Source organism: Corvus brachyrhynchos, unplaced genomic scaffold (genome assembly GCF_000691975.1).
Source record: "Corvus brachyrhynchos isolate BGI_N302 unplaced genomic scaffold, ASM69197v1 scaffold279, whole genome shotgun sequence".
NCBI lineage: Eukaryota > Metazoa > Chordata > Aves > Passeriformes > Corvidae > Corvus > Corvus brachyrhynchos.
Genome location: NW_008246060.1, coordinates 4,947,489 through 4,967,599, shown reverse-complemented (window position 1 = coordinate 4,967,599; position 20,111 = coordinate 4,947,489). Strand labels below are relative to the sequence as shown.

The 20,111-nt window shown below is 41.0% G+C and overlaps 1 long non-coding RNA gene across 1 annotated transcript in view; it reads right to left on the bottom strand.

Moving 5' to 3' along the window:
* LOC108449642 overlaps window positions 1-20,111 on the bottom strand; it is a 376,499-nt gene that overhangs the window by 61,908 nt on the left and 294,480 nt on the right. The window lies entirely within an intron of this gene.

The window sequence follows — 20,111 nt, the reverse complement described above, 5'->3', positions numbered from 1 at the left end:
CCCCCCCTCTGGCACTCAGAGCACCAGCGATGTGCTTTCTGGAGAGAGGCATCAGCAGTGCCAGTTTTCAGGCACTCAGCAGGCTGCCAGAGGGAAGTAATCTGGAGATGCAGCTGGGAAAGATCTGCCCTGCTCTTTTTGCCCAAGTTCATGTTTTTAACCTCACAAGCTAGAAAGGTTGGGCTTTTCCTTGTGTTATATGAATGTGAATGAGGCATCTGCCTCATGAAAACAGAAGGACCACTGGCACAAAGAAACCTATCTTACACTGGCATTTCCTCTGTGAGAGAGTTTTTGTCTTTACTAGGTACCATGTTCAGTGTCCTCTGCAAGGCTTTTCCTACTTAGGAGAGAAGCCCAGGGTACTGCATTAAACACCTGATTTCGTACCTCATAGGGTCTCTCTCTCTCCCTGGGAATTTACAGCTGCTCCTCATGACAGGCACCAGGCAAAAAAAAAAAGTGAACATGGGCCACATAGGGCAAGATACTCATCTGTGATACACTGATGAGTTTATAACCACACAGCAAATCTCAGAGCAGACAAAAGCTGTCATTCATTACTCCTGTTTTGCCTATAATTTTCTGCATTACATTTTAATACCATTCCTGTCCATGGAAAGAAAAATTACAGGGACCATTCAAGTACGTTCTTATCATCAGCAGAGGGGAAATCTAGGACACGAGCCAGTGCTCCGGAAGGATTTCACTGTATGAATTTACACGAGCGCAAAAGGGGAAAAAACACCGAGTTAAAAGTCAGTGATATTAAACATAAATCAGCTGACTAAAATCTGCAAGACAGATCAGTGTTACAAGACTAATTTAGCAGCCCAAGAAAACTGATGGCAGCAGACAGACATCACAGCAAGCCTGGGACACAGAGTCCTCAGGATACCTTAGTTTTGGTCCAGGATGTGGCCTGGCAGTTCCTCACCCTCTTAATGATCTCTGAGTCACCATAATCAAATCCAAGTAACTCATTAAAACAGCACTTGGAGAAGGCCAGTGTGCCCAGAGCCACCTGCAGATGGGAATTTATTTAGGCTAAATCAATGTGATTCAGTGAAGTGTGTGCTGGCAGTCTCAGGGGGGACTTTCGAAACTTGCCTACCTCAGATGATTTTTTCAAACCTACAGCTACTACTTTGGCACAGGCAATAAACAGTCGAGAGTGATTTAATTGTAATTTAAACATAAATTTTATTTTTGGGACAAATGGGTGAATGGCAAGAAGAAAGAGTCACACAGTACAACAGTAATTTAGTATTATTTATGTAACTAACAAAGCTTGTCTTGAGGTTGTGCAGCAGCACCTTACAAGAAAAGTCTACTAGCTGTATTCTGTTTTACTTGAAATCTCTCTGTTGACTTAAGTGGAATTTCTCTTCCATGAGACAAGCAGAAATGGGTGTCCTTCTGAAGGAAAAGATGCACTTGGCTCCTAGCCAGGAACAAGTAATCAATGTTCAAACATCCAGGGTGTCAGGGGAAACAAAGGGTTAGCTGGGCTGAAGGGCCTCAGGGTTGTTGGCAGCTTGCAGTCTGTTTTATGGTGAAAAAATGGGCCCTTACGATACCTCTGGTAGGAGCATAGTGCATGGAAAGAAATGAATCCTGTGCTAAATTCGACCTGAGCCTCTGGCAAGCAAGCCTGACCCTCTTGAAATTATTGAATTCACTAATGGGATCCCTCTGTGTGAAGAAGGAGATAAATATCCAGACCATTTATCAAAATCAGATTATTAAACATTTAAAAGTGACATTAAAGGGGACAATGCACAGACTAATGCCCATATCAGAACTGGCAGCCCCAAAGCATGTTAGCAGCCCAAATTGCTAGAGCCTCAGACTGGAGGTGCTAATCACAGAGTGCTGGGCTGGGTGTCTGGTGAAAATGAACATCCATCGCCTCAGGCCTTGGGGCTGCAGTTTGACTGTTCAACACTACAGAAAAGCACTCAGACAGAAAAACCAAACCAATATTCAGGAGAGCTCTGCACAAAAGCTCAGATCCTTGACACAATCACTTTGTTGTGCTGCCATCCTTATTTTTAGCATATTTTGATAGGACAGACTTTTCCTTTTTATCTCAGCCTGGTGACTGTTAATTAAATAAACGTTTCACTGGATCCTAATTCATATTTTATGGGATGAACTGACTCAAAGGAAAAACCTGTTTGAACTGCAGCAGGTAGATGGGCGTGGGGGGTGGAAGCCCTTACATAAATAATCACATCATTTTGTGTATCTTCAGTCAGTGTTTTTCATCATCTCTTCAGCTCTCTCTGATACTTCCTCTTTAGATGTCCATTCTGTTTGTTTTGCTATGTTGACACATGAACAAATCAATCTGTCTGCTACTCTGAGCAGCTAAGCCCTATGCATCTGTGTTCCTGAAAGCTGAGGAAAAAACAAGAGGAAAGAAAATAAATTCCTCATTGAGTGTGGGAAGATTTGTTCCTTTTTTTCTGGCAATTCAGTTAAACCCTGAAGGGCCATTCATTAGGTTTTGATATTGGATTTTGGACCAGAAAGGCTACTAATTGGAAGCACCAAATGCTGTATGATCACTTACGTGCCTTGACCTCGAAAGGGAAATCAAATATATCCTTAGAAATAAATACGAGAAGACACATTCATTGCACCTCTGAGGATAACCACCCACATATTCTGTGGAGCTCTGCCAAGTAACTTAAAGGACAACGGGAGGGTGAAGGAGAACTGGAGCTTTTCTCAAGCCTTCATGACCCAAGCCCTAAAGAAAGGAGTCAATGTGACAGCCTGTGTAGCAGGAGCAGGCAGGAAGATGTTCTTACTAATTGTCTTCCGGTCTTCATGAAGAACCAGAACAGACCCTGTCTAATTGGCCACCTCTAACCCTGTGGCTAATATGTAAAAAAAAGCAGGAAAAAAAACGTTATTTCAAGTAATGACTCAATTGCAGCTGTGTGACTTTTATCCTACATCCCAGAGAAACCTGAGTTTTAGCATTTCATGTGGCTGGAAATAGGGAACACAGCAGGGAATCCCTGACGAGGACAGCAGCTAGTGAGAGTGGATTAGCCTTTCCTGGACACCAGTGGCTTTTTTTCCTGTGCAGAAAATTCTGATTCCTGTTTTTCATTATAAATTATTTTAATGTATATTAATTAGCAATAACGTGGCAGGTAGCAGAGGAAAATTTGTGTGACAAAAATGCAATGGATTTCAATGATAAGGTAAATGATACTTTCAAAGACTCAAAGATTTTAAGCAAAAGATAAACTTTAGTCAGTTTGTTCTGGAAAATTTAGGCCACCAAACTTCATACAGTCCCTTCTGTAATGAGCTTAATAACTTATAGATAAACTAAAGCATTTATTTTACAGAAAGGCCAATCTTACAGCTGAGAGAAAATTCACTGCATCACTTGGAAAGTTCTGCAATTACAATTATCCTCATTATAAAAATGTGTTCATCCTCATTATTTAGGTGCTGTTGTTGAAAGCTTAATGGTTCACATGCATTTATACGGGGAGAAAATAAACAGTTTATTATGAAGTATGGAACTATGGCATAACGTTCTCAAAAGTTGGTTCAATTTTAATGAGGCTGCAGAAAATGTAAGTTATGCATTCATTTTTGTTCTGGAGAGGTGCAGAAACACAGCTCTAAGTGCTGTTCCAACCCAAGCAGGCTGGCTGAACTCTCGCACAAAACCCTGCACTCTCAGGAGACAAAGATCAAATTTTCATTAAGACCTTTGAATCTTTCTGTTGAAATCCTTGGGCTATAGGCAGATCTAAAACAACCTACTTTGAAACCAAGTATTTAACCTTGGGGGGCTTATCTGATACGAAACACAGCTGCTTTTCAATTTCTAAGTTGACCAAAAACTATGCATTTGAAATCTTCCTTGGGCTTTTGAGTTCACATACAGAAGCACTTGAAAATGCAAGTGTAGCTCCAGATTATTTTCCTAGAGGATTGTGTCAGCAGAAGTTTATAAATTCAGGACAGACCCTGAACTTCCACACAATTTGGAAATTCAGTTTTCAGATCAGCTTTCCTTTATAAATTATCAATATTTACTTGGTAAGAACAATTTTCCACAATGCCAAAAATGAAAATGGAAATGTAACTTACAGTTGCAGCAAAACAAAATGGTTTTCATGATGCTGGATTGAAAAAAAATTAAAAATAAAAAACAGATTGAGGCTAAGACAACATTTTGTTTCAGTGCTTCACTTCATATAAATAAATCTGTGCCAGAGGAATAAGATTGCTTAGCATCACTGGAAGCTGAACAGATGCTCATTTCTTTGTGATTCTCAGTCCATCTCTGTGGAACCTAAATTTCAAACTGATACTAAAACCTGCTACTGATAACTCCTTCTTGCCACTCTCCACTTCCCAAGGCTGTTTTGCACTTGGAGCAAGGTTTCTTTGATTAATGCATGGAAATACATTCTTCTAGTTTTCTCAGATTATTTTCAATTTCTGCTTTGTGACTTTACTCCCAGCTGAGATTTTTGCAGGGACAGTTAAATTTCAGCATCATCCCCCCGGTTTTCAGTTGCTGAAATAACCATCTATTCAACATTTGCAGTAAAAGGAAAATGTCAGCAATACTTTTGAGCTCAGAGCAGGGCTTAGTGATGCATTTCTATGCTCCTCGACCTCTTTAAACTGCTCCTTGTAGTCTGGGAGGAAAAGTGGGACAGATGTTTGTGAATAGCAGAGAACTGCAACTCCTGCAATTCATGCTTTTTTAAAAAAGGAGTCATATGTGCAAGGTTTAGGCTGAATGAATTCTTGCAGCTGACCCTGGGTATGTTTTCCTTACAATGCCTCTATAATATAAGATACTGATCAAGGTAAGTCAAGAGTCAACATTTACTCAGATTCCAAACCCAAAAGGGCAAAGTAACAAATTGCTGTTGAACAGACTTGGGACACAGTGCTGCCCTGAGTATTGTGATGACTAAAAAAAATCCAATATAAAACCTGAGGCAGTTGTATCAAATTTAGCTATTCTATCATTTCCACCAGTATTTTTCCCCATTTTCATTTTGCTGAAATACAATCCAACAGTGAGCTTGCAATAGACTGGGTTCAGTCTTCAAAAACCATGGATGTCAGTTATGGATTTTCTCCTTTCCCTCTTCTGGGACACACAGAGATTCCTCTCAGCTTTCCCTTTCCTCCCAAAATGCCAAGTCAAGAAATAAGATCATACTCAAGATTAATCCCTCATAGACAGAAGCGAAAACTATATGCTTCAAATTAAAGTTCACTGCATAAAGTATCAATCATATAAGATGGAAAAACAGGTTCACAGTTTGAAATTTTTTGTTACAGTGGAAACTAAAGCTCCATTTAAAGGTTCTGTTTCAAGATGATAAGAAAAATATGGGGTTTTGTGTTGTATTTTGACAAAAGTTCTGTATATAACAAATAATGTTCCTAATTTCAAGACAGCAGCTCACTCACAGAACCATCTGTAAGTTCTAAAGGTTTCCTTAAAGCCTTTGATGTAGGTTATACCTCAGCAAAGGTCGGCTCTCCCTTTAAGACTATTGAGAAGGTTAATTTGACCAGATGAATCCAGACTTCACCCTGAAACTCAGTTGACATTTTTAGATGAAAAGTGAGTGATGGTAGTAAGGGAAAGAAATCAGTCTCAGCTGCTTCTGTTCAGTCACCAGGGGAAGCAGAACAGCCGGCATGAAAACCCCAAACTCTTCAATTACTATATGAAATGTGGGTTCTGGAGCTCAACAGCTTCAAAGAGTTTGTTTTTCACACTGTAGCAATAGTCCAGTATAGATTTCAGTAGCCAGTTGGGAGAAAGAGGGAAGGGCAGAGCGTGTCTTTCCCAGCTAAGGCTAAAGCCTGGCTCAGTGGAGTGGAGCAGTCCTCACTCTCTGCACTGAGTTACATGTGAAGGGCACAGAAACAGGAATCTAAAATTCTAAGGACATAAATGTTTGAAATATTCTCTCCTTGGAAGAAGCAAGAGACATAAATCTCCATGTGTACACATGCACACACATATATATGTATAACAGAAATACACACACACATGCAGACATGTAAAGGAACTCAGATGAAAAATTCCTGAGAAATGCCTGTTCTTCACAAGACAAATAGGAATGTTTAAGTTGCCATTTTCACCTACAGTGCACAATCCACTTTTGCAGCGCTGAGTAATTTTTAAGCAGGCACTCTGCCACTTCAGCAGATGGGTAAGAGCACAGCCATGCCAGCCAACCAGCCTGTCCCTGAAGTTTGGGACTCCCCTGCCAGCTCCCCATCCCAAAATGCTTGAACAGCGTGCATTGTTTCACCTCTGGCTAGTGGGGATGTGCCACTGCTTGAATATGGAGCATGGGTAAACTTTTAAAATTCCTCAATCAGCACAATAAAATATCTGTTCTGGGAAATAAATCCACCAGGGTTTGGATTTTTTGTGAAAGCAAAACAGGAGAATAAGCTACATGCAGTGTAACATGCTACCTGTGATCTGCCAGAGCGTTCACACTGTTGTTGGGAAGCAGCAGAAATCCTGGAGTTAGGGAAAGGGGCACAAAGTGAGACTGACACAACTGCTGCTTCTCCAGCCACACTTGGAGCTCAGCCAAGGTGTCCCAAAGCCTCTGGGATCTCATCCAGGATTCAGCAGCCTCTGGAGCAGCAGGGTAAGGACAGGATTTGCTATCCCTGCCTTGAGTGTGGCTCAGCCACCATGACCCATCAGCGTGTCTCTGGCCACAGACATCTATCCCTGGGAAGCTGCTGAAGAGTTCCTGGCTTCTTCTACAGAGAAGCAATAAGGATTTTCACTCTATACATTTTTCTCAGCACTACCTTACTACCAGACCATTTATGTAAGTTCTGCTTCATGTAAAAACAAGTCAGAAAACATCTTTAGATTCGTTATTACTTAATGCTTTCCAAACAGCCACAAGCAATACCAAAAGCTGCAGGTGCAAACACTGAAATTCTAGATATCACACAAGCACAAGAGAGGGGTTTTTTGTGTCTCTCTGATAATGCTGTATCAAAGCACAATAGTCAAAAGGATCTGTTATAAATTAGTCACACTGCTTTCACTTCTATTTAGGGCAGAGTTTTCTGTTTCTGTAAATCCTTGCCTGCAAGGCAGTAACCAAGCCACAGGTAACCTGTGGGAACTGAAAACCAGAGGTATTTGCAAAGTGATGGTGTAGATAGCTTTGGAAGTGCTTACCTTAACAAGATTGAAAAGAAAACAGTCAGAACAGTTTTTCACTGTCAAAGATGCATGTGCTGCAAAATGTGTAGCTAAACGTGTATGCATGTGTAGCCAAATATACATAAAATGATATATTTTCATTATTGTATTACTATGCTAATAAATTTAGAAGAATGATCTGGAAACGTCATCATTTATCTGTAAGTGTGCTTGCTGTACAAGAGCAGCTAACAACTTTCCTTCAGTCATGGTTGTAATTAAGTAGAACTGCAGTGGCTGAAGGTTCATGCTGGAAGACTGACATGATGTCAGGTTTCATAAGTAATAAGATGTGGAAAATGTCAAATTATTGCAGAGGGAGAAAATGTCAAGGATGCACTTAAAATTAGATTTCCCATGCAAGAATCCCAGTGAAGAAGAGGATGCAGAAGGATGATCATGACCAATGACCAGGTGCTGGCCTTCAAGACAGTGATGTCTCAGACTCAAGTGCACAGACCTATTTCAGTTCTTCATTGACACCTGCAAACTGTCTTCATTGACACCACAACAATAGGATATAACTTCCTCAAAATACTTTCCTGCAGCTTTTCAGCAGTGTTGCTTTCATCTGAATTAGCATAGATCTAATTTCTCTGTTTTGCGGGGCTTTTATTCTTTCTTTTTTTTTTTTTTTTTTTTTTTTTTTTTGGTAGCCTTTCAGAAGCACTCTTGAGTATGAAAGTGCATCATTTACTAAACCAACACAGTCTGAAATCACACGTCATGCCAAGAAACACTTAATGGCTCACAGGACTGGCATGCCCCAGTTTAGAGAAGTCTTCAGGAAGGTAGGACACACTGCAGTCAGCTCCCTCAATTCTCTGTGATCAAAGTACTTGAAAGTGAGTAGGCAGCTTTTATCAGTAAATGCTTGGTTTTAAATCATAACAGCTATTTAGGTTTCCTTGTCCTTGTTTGTAAATTGCCTAGTTGTTTTTTTTTTTTTTTTCCCCCAAATGTTCCAGACATCTACCAAGGGAAAAACTCTAAAACTTTATGGTGCATCTGAGTGGATGATTAATCAATCTTTGAACTTCTAACTTGAGTGCACAGGCACAGAAGGTAGCTGTTAGGAAGCATTGAAAGCATGCAGCTTCCTGTCATTCAGTATACATTTCTTCTCTCCCCCTTCCCCAGTCCCTTTTAGAACTTCTGCTGCCATATTGCTAGTAAATTCTTTCCATAAAACAATGTTATTTTTATGGTTTAGAGCTATATAAACTATTGAACATTTTCTAAAAAAACCCCATATCCACTTGTTTTCAAAACTATGTTATTTCAACTTTTCTACACTGCTGTATCCAGCTGAATTTCTAAAGGGGAAGCCACGATTCTCTGACAAAAGGCTAACATCAGTAAAGAGAGAGCCTGGATTTCCCTGAACTGCAGGGGGACAGTCCCTACACAAGGCAGAGTAAAATATGAGGTATTGTGTTTGTGTCACTGTTCACACTGCACACTTTTTCTGTAGAGTAAAAGCAAAGGCAGGACTTCAGTGATGTCCCAGAAACCCCACAGGAGGTGAGATACAGGTGTCTCACATCTGGAAATCTCTGCAAGTGTGCTGAGTGTATCCTGAATTTCAAGAACCACAAACCAACTCTTTTAGAATTGCACTCTTCATCTGAATTGTGTGACATTTGTTGTTCTCAAGACTGGATATATTGCACTCCATCTGAACATGAAGTGCCACTGGTGATATCACAGACTTGCAGAAATGTTTGGGTTGGAAGGGACGTTAAAGACCTTTTAGTTCCACCCCCCTGCCATGGGTAGGGACACCTTCCACTATCCCAGGTGTTTTGGAGCCCCATCCAACCTGGCCTTGAACAGTCCCAGGGATGGATCATCTGCAGCTTCTCTGGGCAGCCTTTATGAATGTCATTTGAGGAATTTGAAATTACATTTTGGGTGGCTTTATAAGAGAAAGAACAGAAAGAATAACTGGGTTAGAGAAGGGGCTATGTAACGAAAAGCAAGGCACTGCTCACTATTTTGTTGCAACTAAAATGTGTCTCTGTTACAATTAAATCTTCAGTCTCCCTAGAGAGAGGAAAAATGCCTTAGATTCTGCTTGTGTAATCTCTAAATATTCCATTTTAGGCAATATTAACGCCAGTTGGGAATTAAATATTAATATTTCTGCATTGAAACTACTGGTATTTTGCACTTAAAATCCAAGTTTTATTATGATTTCAATATTCCATGATAATTTCCTTCATGTAGATTTTAGTGTTTCAAATTTCAGTGAAGCCTCATCTATTTTTCATGTGGGATAAAAGAGTTTATAACTACACCTTATTCTTTCCTACCTATTATAATTTGAAAAAAATAGTTATCAGTAGTTGAAAATATTATTTCATTTTTACATCAAGTCAAGGTAGAATTATCTATATTAATGTAAATTTTCCCAGAGAAAGCAGGTGTATTGGTGTGATACTCAGTAGGAGATAATGTGGTTCTTATTAGAAAATGTCTGGCTAACAGAGGGTCACTTTTAATTTTAAATGCATTTTATTACTTAATTGACTTCCTAAAGATATAGAAAAGAAAAAGATACAGGAAAGAAAAAAACCCCACCTGGTTACATGGCAAAAATTATATCTATAATGTAATTATTTTTTCTCTAGCATGAAAAATAGAAGATTCTGCTGCTGCCTGGGGCATGCACCTTCTCTATATGTAGCTGAACTGTCTCTGACCTTTTTTTAGGCCTTTAGGTAACGAGTTGAGCAAGTAATGTTTTGCAGCCTACGCTTTGACCTTCCAGTCAGATGGTTTTGGTTACAAACTCATCTTACTGCAGTCTTCAACTTACATCCTGTGAAAAATACATCATCATCTGAAATATCCACTGCATACACAGAAAAGCTGAGGAAAATTCAGGTACATCAGAGGAAGTGGTGATATGAGTGATGTTTAGCTGGACACCTTGGTGTCATGGGTGAAACAGCACATCACAGGCTGTAGGCTCACTTTGTCTTGCTTTACCATCAGTGCTTCTTTTTTGTCTCAGTTTATGAACCAGAGAGTCAATCTAATGAATTTTGTAAGACAAAATAGGGTGGCTACTTTAAATTTTAGAGAATTCTGAATTATATTTATTTTTTGGACCAAAAACTTAAAAATGTACACATCCTGATCAACACACATGATGTGACTCCAGATATTTTTATCTTTAAACTGTGTGTTTATTTATAACTTTTGACTTATTAATCTTAGATTGTCTCTTTGTCTTACTGCAGTCAATTCTTCGCTGCTTTGGAACATATGACTGATCTGTGTGGGATTGTTTTCCCTTCTCTGGAATTATTGGCTTCATTTATCCCTATCATGTCCACTACCCCTCTTGTTATGAGGTCTGACATTAGGAGATCACAGTAGCTGAAAAAATATATCAGGAAAGCAAAGAGAAAGGGGGGGAGGGAGGGAGGGAGGAAGGGAGGGAGGGAGGAAGGAAGGAAGGAAGGGAGGGAGGGAGGGAGGGAGGGAGGGAGGGAGGGAGGGAGGGAGGGAGGGAGGGAGGGAGGGAGGGAGGGAGGGAGGGAGGGAGGGAGGGAGGGAGGGAGGGAGGGAGGGAGGGAGGGAGGGAGGGAGGGAGGGAGGGAGGGAGGGAGGGAGGGAGGGAGGGAGGGAGGGAGGGAGGGAGGGAGGGAGGGAGGGAGGGAGGGAGGGAGGGAGGGAGGGAGGGAGGGAGGGAGGGAGGGAGGGAGGGAGGGAGGGAGGGAGGGAGGGAGGGAGGGAGGGAGGGAGGGAGGGAGGGAGGGAGGGAGGGAGGGAGGGAGGGAGGGAGGGAGGGAGGGAGGGAGGGAGGGAGGGAGGGAGGGAGGGAGGGAGGGAGGGAGGGAGGGAGGGAGGGAGGGAGGGAGGGAGGGAGGGAGGGAGGGAGGGAGGGAGGGAGGGAGGGAGGGAGGGAGGGAGGGAGGGAGGGAGGGAGGGAGGGAGGGAGGGAGGGAGGGAGGGAGGGAGGGAGGGAGGGAGGGAGGGAGGGAGGGAGGGAGGGAGGGAGGGAGGGAGGGAGGAAGGAAGGAAGGAAGGGAGGGATTGATTCTGCCTTCACTGTAGTTTCACTCAGAATTTTCACTGTGAGGTAAAAACTCCAGATATTTCTATGTGTAACCAGCAATCCTTGTGCTGCAAGTATTACAGTGACAATCTGTGGATTTTCAGGAACTGTTTTCCTCTCAGGTTTCTGGGGCTTTAATGGATCTAATCCACATTAAGATGATGAAACATTAATCCAAGAAGATACACCAAAAGCCAATGAGAACCTTTGACTATTTCACCTTCTGCAGACCACAACTACTACTTCCTTATCACAGATTTTTTCTGATTAGCAGTCTCCTTAACTCTCCAAGTTTAGTGTGCTCGTAGTGCTATGGACTCTAAAGGAATCACAAGATCCCACAATTTACTGATTAAATTATTTACATGCCAAGGATGCCAGCCAAACTGCTGGAGAGAGCACCACTCAATGTCTGCTCGATGCTGTTGAGAGGATGTGAGCAAAGTACAGGTTGTGAACAGAGCTTTGCTGGAGTTCTTTGTAGGGATTAATTTCACTAGGAAAAGATTACAGCAGCTGTTAGCACCGCTTTCTAACAAGAGCCCTTTCTGCTGGAGGATTTGAGGATGTTATTTCTCCCCTCACGCAGATGAAAATACTCAGAAGGGTGCTCTTAGGCTGTGTGCCAGCCCTTGCATACCTGAAGAAGGGCTAATCTTACCTACCCAAAAGATAAATGTCTGTCTAAAGTAAGTCTGCCTGCTGTCACACTCCCTGGGGGTATGAAAATCCCGTCTGGGCACCTCCCTTCTGCCACTGACCACACATTCATCTGAGGAAGAGGGAAACACTTGTTTTGGGTGAGCTGACTTAGACTTCTATACTGCTAAAGGTGGACATGCATTTCCCCACTGCTGACCACCACTGGTACATGCATAACCTGGCATGAGTACCCAGAACTGGTATTTTGGTGCTTATCTGCAAAATAAATAACTAATATTCAAAATTAAGAAATATGGTCAATCAAGTATGGCCACAGTGTAACACCAGCATGGAAAATAGAGTACAAGATGTCCTTGGAGAAATTCAGCCTTGCTGATACAACCAACAATTGGGATTATACTCTAATCCCTCTGTTGTACTTTCTCTGGCCAGAACACCTTCCTGGGCTCTCTTTGGAAATTCGTTATCATGGATTTTTTTCCTCTTTTTTTTTATTTCCTAAATGTACCAGTTGGCGAGAGCAGAGTGCAGAACATGAGCTGCAGCATTGCTGATCAAAGTAAGCCAAAATACCTTAGATCAGAGTTTGATCCACAGGTGTAGGTAGGCAAAATATAGAGTGGTTTCAGCAGCTTAAAAGGAATGATGATTAGAAAGTGTTTGAACCTTCAGGTAGCAATGAGAGGTGTTTACTTATTTATTTTCAGCATGGCACTTTTGTCTAAAAAGAAGAAAGAGTTACAAGGCCCAGTATCTGGAGAGAGAAATGGGGTTGTCAAAGTAAGAAAAGAAGAGTAGCAGGGATGTTTTGGTAACAGTATATCTAAAAAACCATTTTGACTTCATCTTTTCACTGCGTTTCATGAGTACCGCAGAAATAGAACTCATGGAGATGTAAAGCCCTGAAATTATAAACCCATCTTTATCCAAGATGTTGACTGAGATTCACTCAGGCTTTTCCCAAGACGTTGTTTTCATCTCCAGAGTTCCCTGATTGATGAGCATGTTTGAAGTCCACCTCTTCTCAAATAGCTTCCCAGTAATTGTACCCTTCTGATTTGCTACAGACTCTTCCCTGCCAGATGCTCCTGCTCAAACCCTTCATGGATCTGTTACAGGGAGGTGGAATTGTGGCATATGCTAATCTTACATTATTGTCAACAACAAATCCATCAGAAGTTGATCCGGTAGAATATTATTCAGAAAATATGTTTCCTGATTAATTTCTCTATTTTGCATTTCACTAATGCAAATTCTCTTCTACTGTGCTTAAACAAAGAACTCTTATACAGATCCAGGACTGGATCAACCCTCAGCATGTTCATCTCCTTCAGATTTCAGTGCAGTTCCTTATTTTGAGCTCACTCTGAATGTACTTTACTGTTCAGTAAATATTTATTAAATGGGCTACTTGGATGCAGCAGTGAAATTCAGCAAGTAATAAAATACTTGTAAAAACGTTTTGCTCTTAAATGATTAGCTCATATACCCCAAATGTCCCATGCAGAAAAACAACTACCTGATGGATAGCAGAGATTTTTTTCCTGTTCTCGGTGAGCCATAAATGTTCTTCCACATCCTAGACCATGGAAGGAACTCTGCATGATGATATTTATGGATATGAAATGTCTAATAGGAGTGAAACATAAACACACCCCATTAAAATTTTCCTAAGATTTTCTCCCACTATATGAAATCTACTTCATGTTGTGAGATTTAAATTTAATAGAGGCAAAAATTTCACAGAGACAGAACTATTTATTTCTAGGTTATGTATAGTGGTCCAGCAGCTCTTAGCTCCTACTACCTTAAAATTCAGTGGAGCCCCAATTTACAACAGTACCTTAACCTGAATGAGCATCATTTTCAGCGAGAAAGTGCTAAAGGGATTATTTTCATTTGTTCACAGAAAACTGGTTTTCATCCAGAAATAATTTAGTTTGGCTTGCCACCTTTCTGCTCAGCTATCCTCCCTGTATTGCACAGGTCCAGTCATATGAAAAAAAATAGATTCAGATATATTGATTTTCCTTCTGATGGCTGACTGTCATCAGGCAGGTGTAAGAATCTCCTACAGAGGCAAAATGATTGAGTTTGCACACAACTTCATGCTGTAGTTTTATTTTTCCTTTTTTTTTTTTTTTTCCCAGCCACCACAGCTTAACCTGAAGGTGAGCAGAAAAGCTGGTGAAACATGAAATATGAAGGTAATTAATTTGGTCTCTGACCAGGCACATAACCTTTGCCATCTCTATGCTAATTTGTGTTGCACTACTTATTTGTGCCTTCCACTCCCAGAAATCCTCTTGCAACTGAAAAGGACACTAATATAAAAAAGCCACTCTCCAGCATGAGGAAGAGAACAACTTGTCTTTACAGAAGAAAGGGCTTATTAACAGTGTTGGGTTGCTATTCTATCTGCATCCTTTTGGAAGAGGTAGAAAGGAAATTACACATTCACCACGCATCTAACCCAGGGACATACTGCCAGTAGCTTTTCCAAAAAGTGTTACTGCTCAAATAAAGCTGATCTATGAGCCTCACAGCTCAGAGAGTTTTACAATGCAGTCAGCATTTTCTCCTTTGTTCCCTTGATTGAGCAGTCATAGATTTAAAACTGAGAGATTTAGCAGACAGCATAAGAAGGAACACAAACCATGTGATTTAGGTATCCAGAGCAGAGCTATACATCCCACCACAAATCATGGGTGTCAAAAGGCAAAGACTTTCAGGGTCACACCCCACGTAACCCATAAGGAGACAGCAATGGCTGCAGTGAATGTCCTCAGGGAAAGGGGCTGGGGAGCACAATCAAAGCCTGCCCACAGCAGCGGCACCCCGAGACCCACAGAGACCCCAGGCAGCTGCACTGCTGCTTTTGCCATGGTCAGTAGATGATAACTGGTGAAATATTGACACATTCATTAACCACAACCCAAAATGCTTCGATCTAACCCTGCTGTTAGTCAGATATGACCTGAGGTGGAGTAAATTTGTGGCACTCATGGTAAGTGTTGGGCCAGAGGTTTGAGAGTGATAACTCCATACCCCAGAGGTGCTCAGAAAGTTCTGACACAGATGCTAACAATAAAACAGTAATTTCTTTTCTCCTTAGTAGAAATTAATCTAATTTCAAGTGCCTTTGGTTGTAGTCTCTTCCGAAGACTGACAGATTAGAATGGATTGAAACCAGCCAGGGAGGTTCTTTGTAATTCATAACAGGGTAGACACAGTGATGTGGATTTAGAAATAAAAATCAATCTGAACCATTGCTTGGAAAGGGAAACCATTCTGAGTACTGAATCAATTACTGACAGCTTTTAACTGCCAGATTTTAAGATTTAAATTGAATATTCCTACTCAAGTCACAAGTGAAAATGAGTGCAGGCACTTTAATCACTAAATGTACTCCTCACCAAAAGTATGATCAATGGAAGGGAGGAGCCAGGACCTTAGTCCTTTTAGGGATTTCATATCAGCACTGAAGTGTTCACCTGGGGAGCCACGAAGGAGAAGTTTAAGGCAAGGTGATCAAATATGGACAGCATATCTCAAGGGTACAGCCACAGTACTCTCTCCACTGTTAGGCTGATATAAATGCTTCCTCTTTTTTGTTTTAATTTTTTAAAAATTTATATCCAGTTTCATGTTTGTCTTGTTTGATTGGTGTTTGGTTTCTTGTTGGTTTTTTTTTTTTCTTTTTGGGTTTTTTTTTTCTGTCTTTTATTTTGATGAGAACTCAATCCCTCAAACTAAGAGGAAAAAAAAAGTGTCCTGTGAAGATATTGGAGAGTCTTCTTCTGTGACTCAGATCAACAGAGAAAGCTAACTGCTGCTTTTTTATCCATTTCTGTTTCTGTACTTGCAAGCTGTCATATGTTACACCCAGTGTGACTTACTGCATGTGCCCTTTCCCTGCCACACTGCTTGTCCCTGCCCCTCTCTGCTCCAGCATGTCCTCAGATGCCAAACACAGAAAGAGTGGATCACTGGCAGTTTCCTTGAGAAACACAAATCAGAGAACACCCTGTCCTTTCACAGCTCGATGCCTGTGTGTCCAGCATTTGGAAATATTTGGCAGCTGGGGAAAAATTCCTGTCCCTTGGAGCAATGTTGCTGAGAGGATGCCCAGCCCAGGAGCTCCCTGCAGGAAAGGATTGTTCTTCATCTTTCTGTAGAGCCACAGCTTTGGTGCCATGTTTGCTCCCACACAGTCCCTTCCTGAGGTGGAATTTGAATGAAGATTTACAATAATTTGGCTGTGTAGTGCCTGCCTGGAAAGCTGGTGCAACCCTGTTACACAGTAACACAGTAGATGGATTCTCACACAGGCCTGTGAGTTTGGGTTCAAAAGCCTCAATTATTGTCCCATGTTTGTGGTGGGCTACAAGTGTGAGGAATGCTGCCATGTGTTAGTATCACACCTTCCTTCAGAAGATAAGAAAACCTCTGAAAAAGAAAAGTTTGCATTTTAGAAGGTGTGTGGACCTCATTTAAAGACAGAGTGGCTTAAAAGGATCAGACTAATTTCTGGAGACCTATGGAGAGAATGAACTTCATTTGAGAAGCTGCCCTGAGGAGACCAAGCACAGCTGAAGGATCTGCTGCCCTGGGAGGGTGGAATGGAGGGTGGGTCACTGCTGTCAGAGACTGCAGCTCTGAGATGGGACAAAGTGGCACATTGACCAGAAACAGGCAAGGGCCAGAGGCTCACTACAAACACCAGAAGCCGTGAATCAGGTTTTGCTGCTCACAAGGGAGTTCCCTCTGCTGTTACAAAGAAACAGTGGCTTTAATAATGAAGTAATTGATATTCTTATTCAGCTAATTGGCCACAATGCTTCTTCCACATCCTCCGCCTTCCATGGAAGTCTTCTGCCTGAGGACTGTGATATCTGATGAGATCTGTGGATTAATAGAGAGAGCAACAGACACTAAGCTATACCTTCAATCAGTTCAGGATCCTGGGGCTGAAAAATATTTATGCAGCAGTTGGAGACTAGGAGCACTACTTCCTCTCACCGTGCAGAAAATTTAAGAGACATTGATTACTAAAAAATCTTTGAAGACAAGTATTTACCACAGAGCTGTTACCTCTTGTATAATTTTACAGCCAGCTTAAAAAAAGGAAATAAAAATCTTCCAATAGTTTAGACTTACTGCAATGTCTATTCAAAGAACTAGCTGAGATGGTGATCTTACCAGGGTAAGGAACAATTCTATATGAGGAAGGGCTAAGCAGATTGAGACTTTTCAGTTTGGAGTACAGATAAGTAAGGAAGAAATGACAGAGATCTATAAAATCAATGGACCAATGGAAAAGTGCACAGAAGACAATTATTCACTTTTCTTCTAATGCAAGGATTAAGAGGAGTTAAGTGAACAGATCATGGATTTTAGAAAGCATATAAAAAAGTTCACACAAAATGCAATTAAAACTGTGGAGCTCATTACCACGGGATGCTGGAGATGCTAAAAGTTTATGTGAGTTCTGGGAATAACATACTGGAAAAAAACCCCCACTGAGATTCCTCTCCATGCAGGCACTCGACACATCTGAAGATTTAAGCTGCGACTCAGAGGAGTTTAGGAGAACATACCTTGGAAATACAACTCTTAGATATCTACTGCTTTCTTCTGCAGGAGGTAAAATGTCTTGCCTTAATATACTTTCACGCTGGCCTGATGCAATCATCTCATGTCATTATGAATAGATTTGCAGCCATGGAGAGCTGCAATGCTGACACACAACCCTGGATATTTTGCTGTGACCAAACCCACTGTGACTGTTGTTGGCTGTGGGATTAAAGCCACTCTACTAAACACACAGTTCTAGTAAAGAGCCACAGCAATACCCTGGTCATCAATGCCTCTCATTTTTCCATCTGTAAAGAACTGAAGGAACTAATTTTATTTTAGCTTTTATAATTATTCAACAGAGTGATTTGAAGGTGGAAAATGAACCCCAGTGACTTGAACTGTAGAAAAGTAGATAGAAAATGGTGCGACTCTGGCTTGGGTGAGACAGAGAGCTCTGAAGGACTAATAAGGAATTGGCCCACCAGGGTTAAAGGTGCTACATGTCTCAGTAAAAGTCCACAGGAGAGCCTGCTCGTGCTGGGTGCCAGGAAAGCTCTCGTGGATGCCATGCAGAAACCTGATTTGTGTCACTTGTCCTCTCACATGACTGAATCAAAAGTTTCATGTCCCATACACAACACACTGGGATAGATGTAATTTATGTATTTTACATAGTACAATTCTGACAACATATCATTATATGGTTACAAGTAGTATTTTTCCCCTCATTGTTTTTTTGACCTTTTTATTTTTCCTTCTTTTAACACAGGAGGCAAAGAGAGGCAAAATTGCTTTAAATCTGCAGAGAGAGTGCTTATCCATGTGTTTGATGGGATCTCCAGAGTGGCTGTGGCAGCATGTACAACAGCATGGTAATCTTCCTGCCACCTCTGTTAAACAGAAACTGGTTGCTAGGCTGAACTAGATGTGCTCAGCATCTTTTAGTAAGCAACAAAAGATATTTAACTGCTTATTTTATTTTGATTGGCAAAATTTTCAGGAAGTTCACGTAAAAACATTCATGGCAGCAATTTTAGCCATTGGTTTGGTATCCCAGTAAACATCCCATAATCAATTTAAAACTAAAAAAAGAGAGGAGGGTGGTGGGGGTGGATAAGTACCTGGATTATTAATGAGCAATTAAACGCAGATTAAAGATGTAGTAACCTAGAGTCCAGTCATGGAAATTTAACTGTCAGATGATGTGGAAGCAGGGAGCTTTGAGGGAATCTGATGAATGCAGGCTCATGGGAAGCTGTCACAATGATGAAACAAGCCCAGTCTGGGCTAATAGATTTATCTATTTCTGCCTGGCAGATTACAATAGGGTTTGGAGCCATCCTGCTGATCAGTGGGCATCTGCAGAAAGCTCATCACACAAAAAGTGTCATTTGAAGTGGATCAAAGGGGAATATTTTTTGGAGCTAGATATCTGGACACATCATTACTTGAAGAAAAGCAGAGAGGGTAAGGCTGCATTTTGGGGTACAGCTTGCAGCAGATTGTCAAACCATCTGCAAAGAAGCAGCTAAAATAGCTGATATGCTGCTGTTGTCTGTTCATGAAGAATTCCCACAGGAGATTCCTTCACTTCCCATTTCTCTGGAGACATAGCAGTACTGTAGATCCTAGTGCTGCATATTTTTTGACTGAATGTGAAGATCTTTTGATAAAGCTGAGGCTGAAATAATCAGTACTTCCAAAGCCTCCAACTGAAATGCTGGAGGAATCAGTCAGCTTTTCCAATTTGCTAAAGATAGGTGCTAAGAGAACACTCTTGGAAAGCTGGACAAAGTATTATTAAGCAGATTTTGCATATATGAGAGGGAAAAGTGATGAAAAGATCAGTTTTGTTAAATAAGAAAAATGTTTTTGAATCAATGCTTTAGTGTAGAAAATGTACAACATTATTAGGGAAAAAAAACATCAGAAAAAGCAATTGCCCTTCCCAAGAAATTTAAAATATGAATAAGCAAAATATGTAGTACACTATGAAATAACATGATTCTTATTTTCAAACCAGAAAGTTCAAACTGAGGTACAGCTAAAGGGAGATTGTTGTGTACACATAATACTGAAGAAGTCCATGAAAAAACAAATTTCATGCACAATCCCTAAACAAGGCTCGCATTTCCTTCCTGTGGTACACTTATGGTCATGCTGTTCAGTCAAGAAATAAAATGTCCAAACAATAGAAGGAAGGCATTTGATTCAGATATCAACAGCACCAGGGGTCAAGCACAAGATTTTCAGAAGGTGCTAAGCAAACAGACGTGACGTTTCTAACAGCCAGAAGAATGGACAGGTAATTTGTTAACTCCAACTCACCTGCAGTGGCTACTGGGTTTGCTTTAACATTAGGAAGCAGAGTTGTCATCTATGAGCCTTTCATTCAGTGAAAAAGGGAAGAGACTCGAAGTCACTGTTGTACTGGGAAAGGGCAAGAATCATGACACAGATCCAAGGAGAATATGGAATTATTTTATTAATTACAAGCTAGTTTATATACCTTTGTACGTAAGGGTGGCAGGAGGTCCTTGG